This window comes from Petromyzon marinus, chromosome 4 (genome assembly GCF_048934315.1).
Source record: "Petromyzon marinus isolate PM22_M1 ecotype Great Lakes invasive population chromosome 4, UKy_Petmar_22M1.pri1.0, whole genome shotgun sequence".
NCBI lineage: Eukaryota > Metazoa > Chordata > Hyperoartia > Petromyzontiformes > Petromyzontidae > Petromyzon > Petromyzon marinus.
The window spans coordinates 24,793,054-24,805,763 of NC_133670.1; the positions used below are offsets into that span (position 1 = coordinate 24,793,054).

The 12,710-nt window shown below is 52.3% G+C and overlaps 1 protein-coding gene across 3 annotated transcripts in view; it reads left to right on the forward strand.

The window, feature by feature from the left end:
• LOC116938868 (uncharacterized) overlaps positions 1-12,710 on the forward strand; it is a 75,222-nt gene that overhangs the window by 52,559 nt on the left and 9,953 nt on the right. The window lies entirely within an intron of this gene.

Below are 12,710 nucleotides of genomic sequence, written 5' to 3' on the forward strand. Positions count from 1 at the left end.
GGTGCGCCGCTCGACTCGGGCTAAGGCACGTACGTGACTCAGTAGCCTGGGGCTCGTTTTGCGCGGTGTGTGGGTCTTCTGGATGTGGTGTACCGGGACTCGGATGATGCATTTCTTCTCGCACGTTTCCCGCACGCATTACGATAACACGCACGCGTGTTATTTTTTTTGTTTGTGCGCGCGTGTGTGCGTGTGTGCATGCGCGCGTGCGTGTGTGTGTGCGCGCGTGTCGGTGCGTGCGTGTGTGTGCGCGTGTCGGTGCGTGCGTGTGTGTGCGTGTGTGTGCGTGTGTGTGCGTGTGTGTGCACGCATTCGAACGCGGTCGCACACCGTGCATCGTTAATACTCAGTCGATCGCGACTGACTGCTTCTCAGTAGCAGTCGCACACCGCTCGATTTCATCACGTGCATGGTCGAGTCTAGACGCGCTCGTGCAGTCTAGAGCGCTCTTAAATGCAACATTCATTCCTTAAATGTTAATCCCCATCGAGAAAGGGGTACTCACTGATAATAAACTCGACTTTCCGAAGCGCCCCTTCGCAAAGAAAGCAGGACGCGCCCGAGGTTTTAAAGTTCTACATTTTTGGTTGTTGACGTTCGCGCCCGGCGCTTAAGCGACGATGCCCGTCGTCGTCGTTGAACCGAGAAATTCGCCCCGGGCGGAGGGTGACGCTGAAGCCGATAGACAGCAGCAGCAGTCCGCAGCCGAAGTCCGCTGCGAACTCCGAGCATGGGAACACGAATGTGCACGCGCCAGCGGCTGGCGCGGTGATTAAAGCAGTCGAGTTAGACCAACCCCCATCACCATCATCGCCTAAGATTCGGGGTTGGGGGGGGGGGAGAAGTCGATAAATTGAGTACCAGACTCGGAGTAGAGTGCGGCATAAGACGAGTTTTGACACAGCTACTGCATGCGCGTCGACGAGTGTGGGTGGCCTTGCTTCAAAGGCGCTCGCTCAAGAGCACCGGCCCCGACAAATCCGAGGTTCGATTCCACCTCACCGATGACGCCCGCGAGCAAAGTTGGTGTCCGGACCCGCTTACGAGGTCGGCTCAGTCCGGAGCTGCGTGTGGCCGGGCGTGCGTCGCGTCGGACCTTAATAGATGCTCGCTAACAACAGCAGGTGATCCTGCCGATTGTGCCTGTGTGTGTTTGCTTACTGTGGGGGGGGGGGGGGGGGTGTTTGCATACGAAGACCCACACTGCCAATATGATCGCAGCAATGAATGTATTGATTGGCACGCGCGAGCGTACAAACCGCACGGAGGCCTAAGTTACCGCGTGGTATATATATATATTCCCATCGCTTCTCTGTTGGTTGTAAGGTAAAGGTGCCTTGCACCCACACTTTACCCCCAGCCCCCGCACGCCCGACTTTGTTTGCCAAGCTGGTCAGTTGGGGTTGGTGGTGGTGGGTCACAGTAGACCCCCTCGCCGCTGATGCTCGTCGTGGCCTGGAATCTAAATCAGACGGTTGAGTTCATAGCACATTGCGCCAATCACTGCGCCACCGCTCCCCCTCTTACACGCATATCATACGTGAACATACTTATATCCCGCACACGTAAACATATAGCATGTGCGTGACACGTACACCTACACACATTTCGAGCTAATCACGATAGCTTTGGTACTTTCCACATATCGTCGCATAGGCTATGACCAGTATGGGCCAACTCGCGGTCACCGAATTGCACGAAAACAATCAGATTAGAGATGTTTCTTGCATGTCCGTCTGTCCATAACAGCATGCTCTGTGGGAACATTCATAACCTACAGCGTCACACCCCGTGTGTCTCCGTGACTGTGTGATTCACCACGTGTCTCGTAGTGCCACACACCCCGTGACTGTGAGATTCACCACGTGTCTCGTAGTACCACACACCCCGTGACTGTGAGATTCACCACGTGTCTCGTAGTTCCACACACCCCGTGACTCTGAGATTCACCACGTGTCTCCTAGTGCCACACACCCCGTGACTGTGAGATTCACCACGTGTCTCGTAGTGCCACACACCCCGTGACTGTGAGATACACCACGTGTCTCGTAGTACCACACACCCCGTGACTTTGAGATTCACCACGTGTCTCGTAGTGCCACACACCCCGTGACTGTGAGATTCACCATGTGTCTCGTAGTTCCACACACCCCGTGACTATGAGATTCACCACGTGTCTCGTAGTGCCACTCACCCCGTGACTGTGAGATTCATCACGTGTCTCGTAGTGCCACACACCCCGTGACTGTGAGATTCACCACGTGTCTCGTAGTTCCACACACCCCGTGACTGTGAGACTCACCACGTGTCTCGTAGTGCCAGGTCTGTCCTACCCTGCACAGGCGTGCTTACGCGTTCTGTGTGTTAAGTTAGCACGGTCGTGTGTGTACGCTCGCCCACGTACGCGTACAGATGAATTCAATCCGTGCGGGGCTTTTGAGCGTCATCCCCTCGCGTTGCGTGGCGGGTTTTCTCCGTGCTCTCCAATTTCCCCCGACACGAAACCAAACACTCATTAATGGAATTGGCCAAACATGGCAGGGTAACAGGACCCTCCTGGAAGAATAAAAAATAGTCTCGAGACTCGACGAGGCTTCGCAGGATAAACAAAGGCGAGCCGCCGGCTTTAGGGAAGGTTTCTCTACCGCCCACCGCTTAAATCAACCCTTCACCAACCCCGACACGATTGTCACGCGTTTCGAAGATATGATTATTATTTATACGTGCCAATGTATTGATCAATTTCTGATCAATAAGGCTCCTGGCTCAAGCCGATTCGTGACTGAACTCCATCAACCTCGTCGACGTACGACGAGGTTTCGCCCGAACTGGACATCTGTGAAAAAAAAACACAACAACGTCATAGCCCATCGGATTCCTCCAGCATAAACAATAACAAAGCATATTGCGACTGGGAACTGCAGCGGCGTCGATAGCCACCGTGAAGGTGGCGAGCTCGGGGAGGGGGAATGGAGCGAGAGGCTCCTTCGAGACGGCTGGCGAGGGTCGTCGGCGGCACCCCGAGTTGGAGCGAAGCTTCGCGGAGTTCGTCGACGATGTTGGCCTCAGCCGTGCGCGGTCTCGAGAGCTGACGAGCGTCCAGGAGGGGAATTCTCGCTTCGGGAATTCTAGCTTCGAGAATTGATGCGTGCATTGCTGCGGCACACGTAATTAATGGTACGTGTGTGTATATTTAGGTTTTAAAACGTCGTCGGGTGGTGGAGGGCTAATTGACGACAACACATTGATGGTTGGATTGGCTATTAAGTTGATATAGAATGTCTACGTGCATCTCCTTTGTAGACTATGACAAGGCCATTTGCTTGTTTTTTTTTTACGTGAGCTCTCGCACAGCAGGGCGAAGATAAATGCAAAAACGAATATTCCCCAAAATACTAAATATTAAACAATTATTGATCGGATACACAATGCACAGAACAACACAATACACGCAGTTGTACGCACGTGTTGTTTATAAAACGGACTGACCCACACACAATCTCCGACACAAGTAAACAGGCTGTAGGGGCAAGTGCTGTTAGCAAGCATCTATCAAGGCCGGCCCGGCACTTGAGGCAGGGGAGTGGTCAACACCACGCCCGGCCGCCTTCGTCTTCCCAGTGCTGCTGTTCACACACCGCACCAGGTACTAATTTAAGTCTGAGTCGACCTAGGTCGCCTCACACACACACGTATGCACCACGGAAGCCTATACAATACCGTACACACGCACGCACACACGCAACGCACGCTATGCTGAAGATGTCCCGACACACACACACACACCGCGGCGGCACAATGCGTCACACGCTTGAGTGTGTGACACGGCAGCACCACGCAACGACACAGACACAGACACGCGAATACGCAGGGACCACACTCTCGCCCTTTACGAGTGCACACAAACGGAGCAGCCACACCGAAACGGTTCGCAGTTCACGGGTTTACGATTACTCTGCCTCGTGCTGTGTCCCATACCTACACCATGTAATGCATAAGTGTACCCCCCCCCCCCCCCACTCGTACTCACAAAGACCCCCATATAGCCTAGAGCAGGCTGTTGGGGTGAGTGCTGTAAGCGAGCACCTCTGAAGGACCACACGGCACGCACGGACAGAGGCGCCGTATTTGTGTCTCCCCATTGGCGATGTCTTACACACGGCACCGGGTGTTCCTTTAAGGCTGAGTCGACCTAGGGGAGACCCCCGGGACTGGTTCGGATATATCACCCGTTTTTATTTGGTCGCGAGCGAGAATCGAACTCGAGTCGCCGCCGGCGGCGGGGGTGGGGGGGGTGTTCGTAGCGATGCGCGCAAATCGCTGGGCCACCGCTCCCCACAATTGTGCACGCGCACAGCACGCGCACGTGTACATAACGCCAGCACGTGCACGCGTCCGTGCATATAGGATAGGCACAGACCCACGCGCGCACACACAACAACGCAAACACGCGTGACGCGTGTCTATCACTCCGATGCAATTGCGAACCACGCAATTGTAAAGGCACACGCACGATCGTAAACACGGAGGCACATTCACGATACATCGGCGCTCTTGTGAACGCGCGCAGTTCCACGTGCGCCTGGACGTACACGCATGGCATGCGCACGTACACAAAGTGACAGTGACCTCACGTACACAGTGTAACGGTGACCTCACGTACACAGTGACTGTGACCTCACGTACACAGTGACAGTGACCTCACGTACACAGTGTGACGGTGACCTCACGTACACAGTGACTGTGACTTCACGTACACAGAGTGACTGTGACCTCACATACACAGTGTGACGGTGACCTCACGTACACAGTGACTGTGACCTCACGTACACAGTGACCTCACGTACACAGTGTGACGGTGACCTCACGTACACAGTGTGACGGTGACCTCACGTACAGAGTGACTGTGACCTCACGTACACAGTGACTGTGACTTCACGTACATAAAGTGACGGTGACCTCACGTACACAGTGACAGTGACCTCACGTACACAGTGTGACGGTGACCTCACGTACACAGTGACTGTGACCTCACGTACACAGTGACTGTGACCTCACGTACACAGAGTGACTGTGACCTCACGTACACAGTGTGACTGTGACTTCACGTACACAAAGTGACGGTGACCGCATGTACACAGTGACCTCACGTACACAGTGATGGTGACCTCACGTACACAGTGACAGTGACCTCGCGTACGCAAAGTGACAGTGACCTCACGTACACAGTGTGACTGTGACCTCACGTACACAGTGTGACTGTGACCTCACGTACACAGTGTGACGGTGACCTCACGTACACAGTGACAGTGACCTCACGTACACAGTGACATGACCTCACGTACACAGTGACAGTGACCTCACGTACACATTGATCATCAGCACTTGTACACGCGTGCGGACGTGCAGACCAAAGACAAAGATCCCCCGTATAGACGCAACGGACCGTCGGGGCAAGTGCTGCCAGCTTGCAGCAATGAAGACCGACCCGGCAGCCGTGCAAAGACTCACCCACACACATTTGCAAACACATAATGTATAATGCATAATTATATATATACACACTCACGCATACACGTGCACACATATAAACTATTATACACACATGGTATATATATACAAACGCACGCATGCCGAACATAATCGTACACACGCCCATTAACAATATGTACATATATACATAATTGTAAATCCCAACACATCCCAACACAATTCGTAGATTTACCCCACACTTGGAAATGCACGGAAGCATTCGACAGAACAAAAACACGCAATATTTGCGAACACACACATGGAGACACACGTGTTGTACACACACACACATGGAGACACACGTGTGTTGTACACACACACAGACACGTGTGGTGTACACACACACACATGGAGACACACGTGTTGTTGTACACTCACACACATGGAGGCACACGTGTTGTTGTACACACACACACACGGAGACACACGTGTGTTGTACACACACACACACATAGACACACGTGTGTTGTACACACACACACACCTAGAGACACACGTGTGTTGTACACACACACATAGAGACACACGTGTGTTGTACACACACACACACATAGACACACGTGTGTTGTACACACACACACACCTAGAGACACACGTGTGTTGTACACACACACCTAGAGACACACGTGTGTTGTACACTCACACACACGGAGACACACGTGTTGTACACACACACACACGGAGACACACATGTGTTGTACACACACACACACATAGACACACGTGTGTTGTACACACACACACACCTAGAGACACACGTGTGTTGTACACACACACACACCTAGAGACACACGTGTGTTGTACACTCACACACATGGAGACATGTGGTGTTGTACACACACAGGCACATGGGGACTCACGTGTTTTTGTACACACAAAGATCCCCCGTATAGCCGTAACAGACTGTAGGGGCAAGTGTTGTTCGCGAGCACCTATGAAGGCCGGCATTGTGGCACACGAGGAGGGTCAGTGACCAGTACTACTCCCGGCCGCCTTTGTCTCTCTTGTGTACTCAAACACACATACATAGATACCCACCAAAACGAATTGGTAGTCACAAGCACACACACATATACACCTCATACACTCGCACATGCATAGACACACTATATATACACGCACGCACACTCTATACACACGCACACATGCAGACACTCACCACACACAAAGACACACTCTCGCACACAGGCGCAGGCCTTATATAGTCACAAACACAAAGATCCCCTGTGTAGCCCGAACAAACTGTTGGGGCAAGTGCTGTTAGTGAGCACCTATGAAGGCCGGCACAGCAGACTCGCACGCACATACATACACACACAGACATAAAGAGATGTTCTCACCTATAGACAGACTCACGCATCATAGACAGACTCACGCATGCATAGACACACACACACATTAGATACAGACTCATGCATAGGCACACATAGACAGATTCACTAAATACACATGCAAGACAGACAAAGATCCCCCGTATAGCCTTAACAGACTGTTGGGGGCAAGCAAGCGCTGTAAGCAAGCGCCCATGAAGACCAGCACGGCACACCAGAGGGTGGATGGTTGTCCACAGACAGACTCACACACGCAATGGACACACGCGCACGTGTAGGCAGCAAGACACACACACACACACGTTGCCTCGTTAGGACGAGGGGGCGACCCGGCACACCACATCGCCACTGCGTTTCATTCTGCAACAAAGCGCGTCCCGCGCGCCCTTTGTGGCCGCATCGGAGAGGCTGCGCGTGCATCGCCGGACGGTGGCTGCGGGGATGGCACCACCACCACGCGTGTCCCCCTGCCTCCTGCCTGTCGACCTCGTGTGCGTCGCCAGCAGACCCCTTCAATGTCTTTACACGTGAGCGGCTCGCGGCACCCGGCCCTCGTTTAGCAAAAAAACAAAGGCGGCCGGGCAAGTAAACGAGTGGCGTGCGGTCACGGTTTGCGCCGTGCACGGGGCGGGGGGGTGCTGGTGAGGCTGTGTACGTGGGAGCGGTGGCGCAGCGGTTAGCGCGCTACGAAAGCGACGTGGGCTGGCGGATCCCGAGTTCGATTCTCGCCCACGGCCACCAACACCAGTGGCAATTATCTGAACCGGTTCTAGGTCTCCCCTAGGTCAACTCAGCCTCAATTTAGTACCTGGTGCGATGTGTAAACATCGCCACGAGAGAGACAGAAATGGCCCGTGTAGCCTTGCCAGGCCGTGGGGGGCACGTGCTGTGGGCGAGCAGCGCCTGTGAAGGCCAAGACTGTGGCACACGAGGGGGTGGGTGGCCAGCACCACCCTCGGCCGCCTTTGTCTCTCCGGTGGCGGGAATAGAACTCGGGTAGCCGGGATCGCAGCGCAGCGCGCTAACCACAGCGCCACCGCTCCACACATACATGATAAAGACACGTACACTAACATGTCAATCCGCTGCTGCATGAGGGGAGTCACCAAGTCTATAGGCCACTCATTTAGCGATTCACCCCTCCCTTCATCCCTAATCCCCATCCAGTGGTTTCGATGAATTATCACGATTCGATTATTATAATTATCATCATCATCATCGCGACCGTTCCCACTGTTTCCACTCCAGATGTTCTAGTTGTTGTCTTCATAGTGGATTGACGTGAACAAATCGTCTGCAACAACAACAACCAAAATCACCGATCCTCGCTCGCTCCGAAGTGATCCCCGTTATCGTGATCGTCAGAACGCGAAAAGAATAAGATTCGATGATTCATGGCCACGTGCCCACGAACACCACGAACACAAACTGTGGAATCGCATCCCCTCGCTGCAGTGCGCGTGCGGGGGGTCTCTCTCTCGGATTTGTTGTTGTTTGTGTTGTTGTCTGTGTAAGTATTCATCACCCTCTACTTAACAACAACTACCCACGCGTGCGCTGTTGTGTACGAGTCGGTGGTTGCCCAACGAGTTGCGCCTACTTGCGTCGCTGCGACCCCCCGGCCAACCTGAGTTCGACTCCTGGTCGTGTGGGGGTGGCGAGAGAGAGAGGGAGAGATGGCGGGGGTGGGGGGGGTCCAAATACAAACAACGCCGCTATGTTGTGCCTCTCTCTCGCAGACCGACTCGCCTACACACGAATATCACCGAGTACAGTGATGGCAGTGGTGGTGGTGGTTGCTGGCTGGCGGGCTGGTGTTGCCGGGATATGAATACACATCACAAACTGCATTTTGAGACAAAGGCCGACGGTCGGGTCTTGTACCACGTTGTGGTTCCAACACCACCACCACCACCACCACCCACTGCGCCGTAGCGGTGTTAATGTGTGCTCGCTAACAGCACTCCCCTCCCCCCGTACACACACCACTCGCTGTGCGATGCCGAACGGAAGGGGACGCGCGTTTGAACGACTTCGCCGTCGGGGGTCTGTGCCAAGATGCGCGCTGCGTTTCCTCCTCTGCTCTTTTAGCGACAACGAATGCGTGCGGGCGTGATGTAGGGGCGGGGGGGGGGGCCCACGGTGTAGGTGGTGGTGGTGGTGCTGGGGGGCTCTTGTCTATAACATCAGCAGCATCGAGCGGGCCGCTACGTATTTAACAGCAGCCCTGCTGATGAGACTCGGCGTGGTGGGGGGTGGAAGTTGAATACCGTGCATCCGTCTGCTTCAAAACAAAATGCGGCCTGGAAATGTTTCTAATAAAAAAAATAAAACCCGCAAGGCAGGCGGGGGATGATGGACCTCGGTGGGATTGGTTTTTAACCTTGGAGACTGTGTTGTCTGTGTTGTCTGTGTCTGTGTTGTCTGTGTTGTCTGTATAGTCTATGTTGTCTGTGTTGTCTATGTTGTCTGTATTGTCTGTGTTGTCTGTATTGTCTATGTTGTCTGTGTTGTCTGTGTTGTCTGTGTCGTCTGTGTCTGTGTTGTCTATGTTGTCTGTGTTGTCTGTGTTGTCTGTGTTGTTTGTGCTGTCTGTGTTGTCTGTGTTGTCTGTTGTCTATGTTGTCTATGGTGTCTGTGTTGTCTATGTTGTCTGTGTTGTCTGTATTGTCTGTGTTGTCTGTGTTGTCTGTGTTGTCTGTGGTGTCTGTGTCTGTGTTGTCTATGTTGTCTGTGTTGTCTGTGTTGTCTGTGTCTATGTTGTTTGTGTTGTCTGTGTCTATGTTGTCTGTGTTGTCTATGTTGTCTGGGTCTGTGTTGTCTATGTAGTCTAAGTTGTCTGTGTTGTCTGTGTTGTCTATGTTGTCTATGTTGTCTATGTTGTCTGTGTTTTCTGTATTGTCTATGTTGTCTGTATTGTCTGTGTTGTCTGTGTTGTCTGTATTGTCTGTGTTGTCTGTATTGTCTGTGTTGTCTATGTTGTCTGTGTTGTCTGTGTTGTCTATGTTGTCTGTGTTGTCTGTGGTGTCTGTGTTGTCTGTGTTGTCTATGTTATCTGTATTGTCTATGTTGTCTGTATCGTCTGTGTTGTCTGTGTTGTCTATGTTATCTGTATTGTCTATGTTGTCTGTATTGTCTGTGTTGTCTATGTTGTCTGTGTTGTCTGTATTGTCCGTGTTGTCTGTGTTGTCCGTGTTGTCTGTGTTGTCTGTGTTGTCTATGTTGTCTGTGTTGTCTATGTTGTCTGTGTTGTCTATGTTATCTGTATTGTCTATGTTGTCTGTGTTGTCTATGTTATCTGTATTGTCTATGTTATCTGTGTTGTCTGTGTTGTCTATGTTGTCTGTGTTGTCTATGTTATCTGTGTTGTCTGTGTTGTCTATGTTATCTGTATTGTCTATGTTGTCTGTGTTGTCTGTGTTGTCTATGTTATCTGTGTTGTCTGTATTGTCTATGTTGTCTGTGTTGTCTGTGTTGTCTATGTTATCTGTATTTCTATGTTGTCTGTGTTGTCTATGTTATCTGTATTGTCTATGTTGTCTGTGTTGTCCGTGTTGTCTATGTATTCGTCCCCGTGCCTGCTGCGTCCTGTCGATGTCTTTCGCAATGATATTGCTCACGACGCAGTTACAGACATCGGCGACGGACTCTACCGGTGCTCGTTCTGCGAAACCTTCCGTATTTAGTTTTTTTTAAAGATATTTATGGAACACTGACAACCAACGGAGCCAATGGTTCACATACACACGCACGCCGCACACAGTAACACCTCGCATACACAGAGTGTGACCGCTGCTGTTTTGTGTGAATAAATAATGTACAGCCCCCTTTGTCAATCCCAATGAATAAATGCCTCCACTAACGCCGTGCCGGTCATGGGGTGGTGGAGTTGGTGAAGGGGGGGGGTGTTTGACCATACTTCACCACGTGGGTCATTGTCAGCTTGGTTAAGGGAGTGTGTGGCCAGGACAAGTTCAGAGGGCGCTCGCCCTTCTTGGGAATCAAATCTGTTCGTGTACACGAACGCATGCGAGGTATACTCGTACAGGTATACACAATCCTATATATGTGTGTGTACGTATATACATAATGGGGAGCGGTAGTGTAGCGGTTAGCGCGCTGCACTACGAAACCGGCGACCCGAATTCGATTCCCGCAAACGGCCAACACCGGTGACGATTATCTCTGAACCGGTCTTGGGCCTCCCCTAGGTCGACTCGACCTCAAATGAGTACCTGGTGCGGTGCATAAACATCGCCACTCGGGAGACAAAGGCGGCCGGGCGTGGTTGCTGGCTACCCACCCCCACGTGTGCCGTTCTGCCCTTCATAGGTGCTCGTGAACAGTACTTGCCCCAACAGTCTATTAAGGCTATACGGGGATCTTTGTCTTTGTATACATAATGTATACACATACAGGGCGGCCCAAAAGTCAAGACACAGGGTTATATTTATTTTAACAAATCACATCGGGTTATTTCTTTTATTTGAACACACGCTCAAACTGATTATCAATAACATTGGAAATTAATTTAAATTAATTAAAGACACCCTTTTTTAAGATTACAGCTGCCTTCTTTAGCGTACATTAAAAACGAATTGAACCCGTTCGTCTTTAGTGAGTCGTCTCTCCATTTATAAACCTCACACGAAAACGAACGCAAACGATCGATAGTTATAATAGATAAAATATAAACTTGAAAATGTTTCTGAATTTTTTTGTTAAACCGGTGTTAAAAGAAAATAAAATAACCCCGTGTCCTGACTTTTGGGCCGCCCTGTCGACACACGCACAAGCACACACATCTGTTCGCCCACACCAAGCAACCATCATGCTCGATCCACTGCTGGACGAAGAACGCCTCCCCAGGGCCGTCGCCATCCCTCGCGATCTCTCGACTCGACGACACCCAAGAGCATGGCACAACCGAGGCGAAATGTCGCTCGCTCCATCTCTGCGCGGAAGGAAATCTCCCTCTCTCTCTCTCCTCTCTCTCTCCCCTGTCTCTCTCTCTCTCCCCCCTGTCTCTCTCTCCCCTGTCTCTCTCTCTCTCCTCTCTCTCTCCCCTGTCTCTCTCTCCCCTGTCTCTCTCTCCCCTGTCTCTCTCTTTCTCTGTCACGATCTCCGGCTGCGAACTCCCACGTCGACTAAATAAAGCGACTGCTGGGAATCTCCCGCTTTGGCGGTGGGTCACGCCGCCGTAAAAAAATAAAGATTGCAATGAAATCGCGACGGGCTCGGTTGAGATCGCATGCAGCAGCAGGAGGCGACGCCTGATGTTGCTGTTATTCCCCATACAGACAGATATCCCTCCCCGGGGAGCCTGAGCCCGGCCGCCTTTGTCTCGCCAGTGACGACGTTTACGCGTCAACCACGCATCCCGCCAGGCACTCATTTTGAGACTGAGTCGACCTAGGCGAGACCCAGGACCCGGTTCAGAATAATTGTCGCCCCCCCCCCTCCCCTCCCCTCCCCCCGCTGGTGTTGGTGGCCGTGAACGGGAATCGAACTCGGGTGTCTGCGGGTTCGCGGCGCAGCGCTGAGCGACGCGCCGTCGCTCCTGGCCGGCGTGCACGGACAACGTCGACACCCGCACAACCTTCGACTCGTTACTTAAATTGCCGACTGTCTCTGCACGTTGATTGACTTTCCTAGAGATAAGGCGACCTGCGGCGTCATGCAAATCTCTGTGTGTGTGGGGGGGGGGGGGTCATGGGGGGTAGGGTGCGGGGAGGGGGAGGAAAGCGGCGCGGGTTTGTGCGTGCGTGTGTACACAAAGACAAAGATCCCCCTTATAGCCTTTAACAGAGTGTTGGGGCAAGTGCTGTTCGTGAATAGCAGCACCAA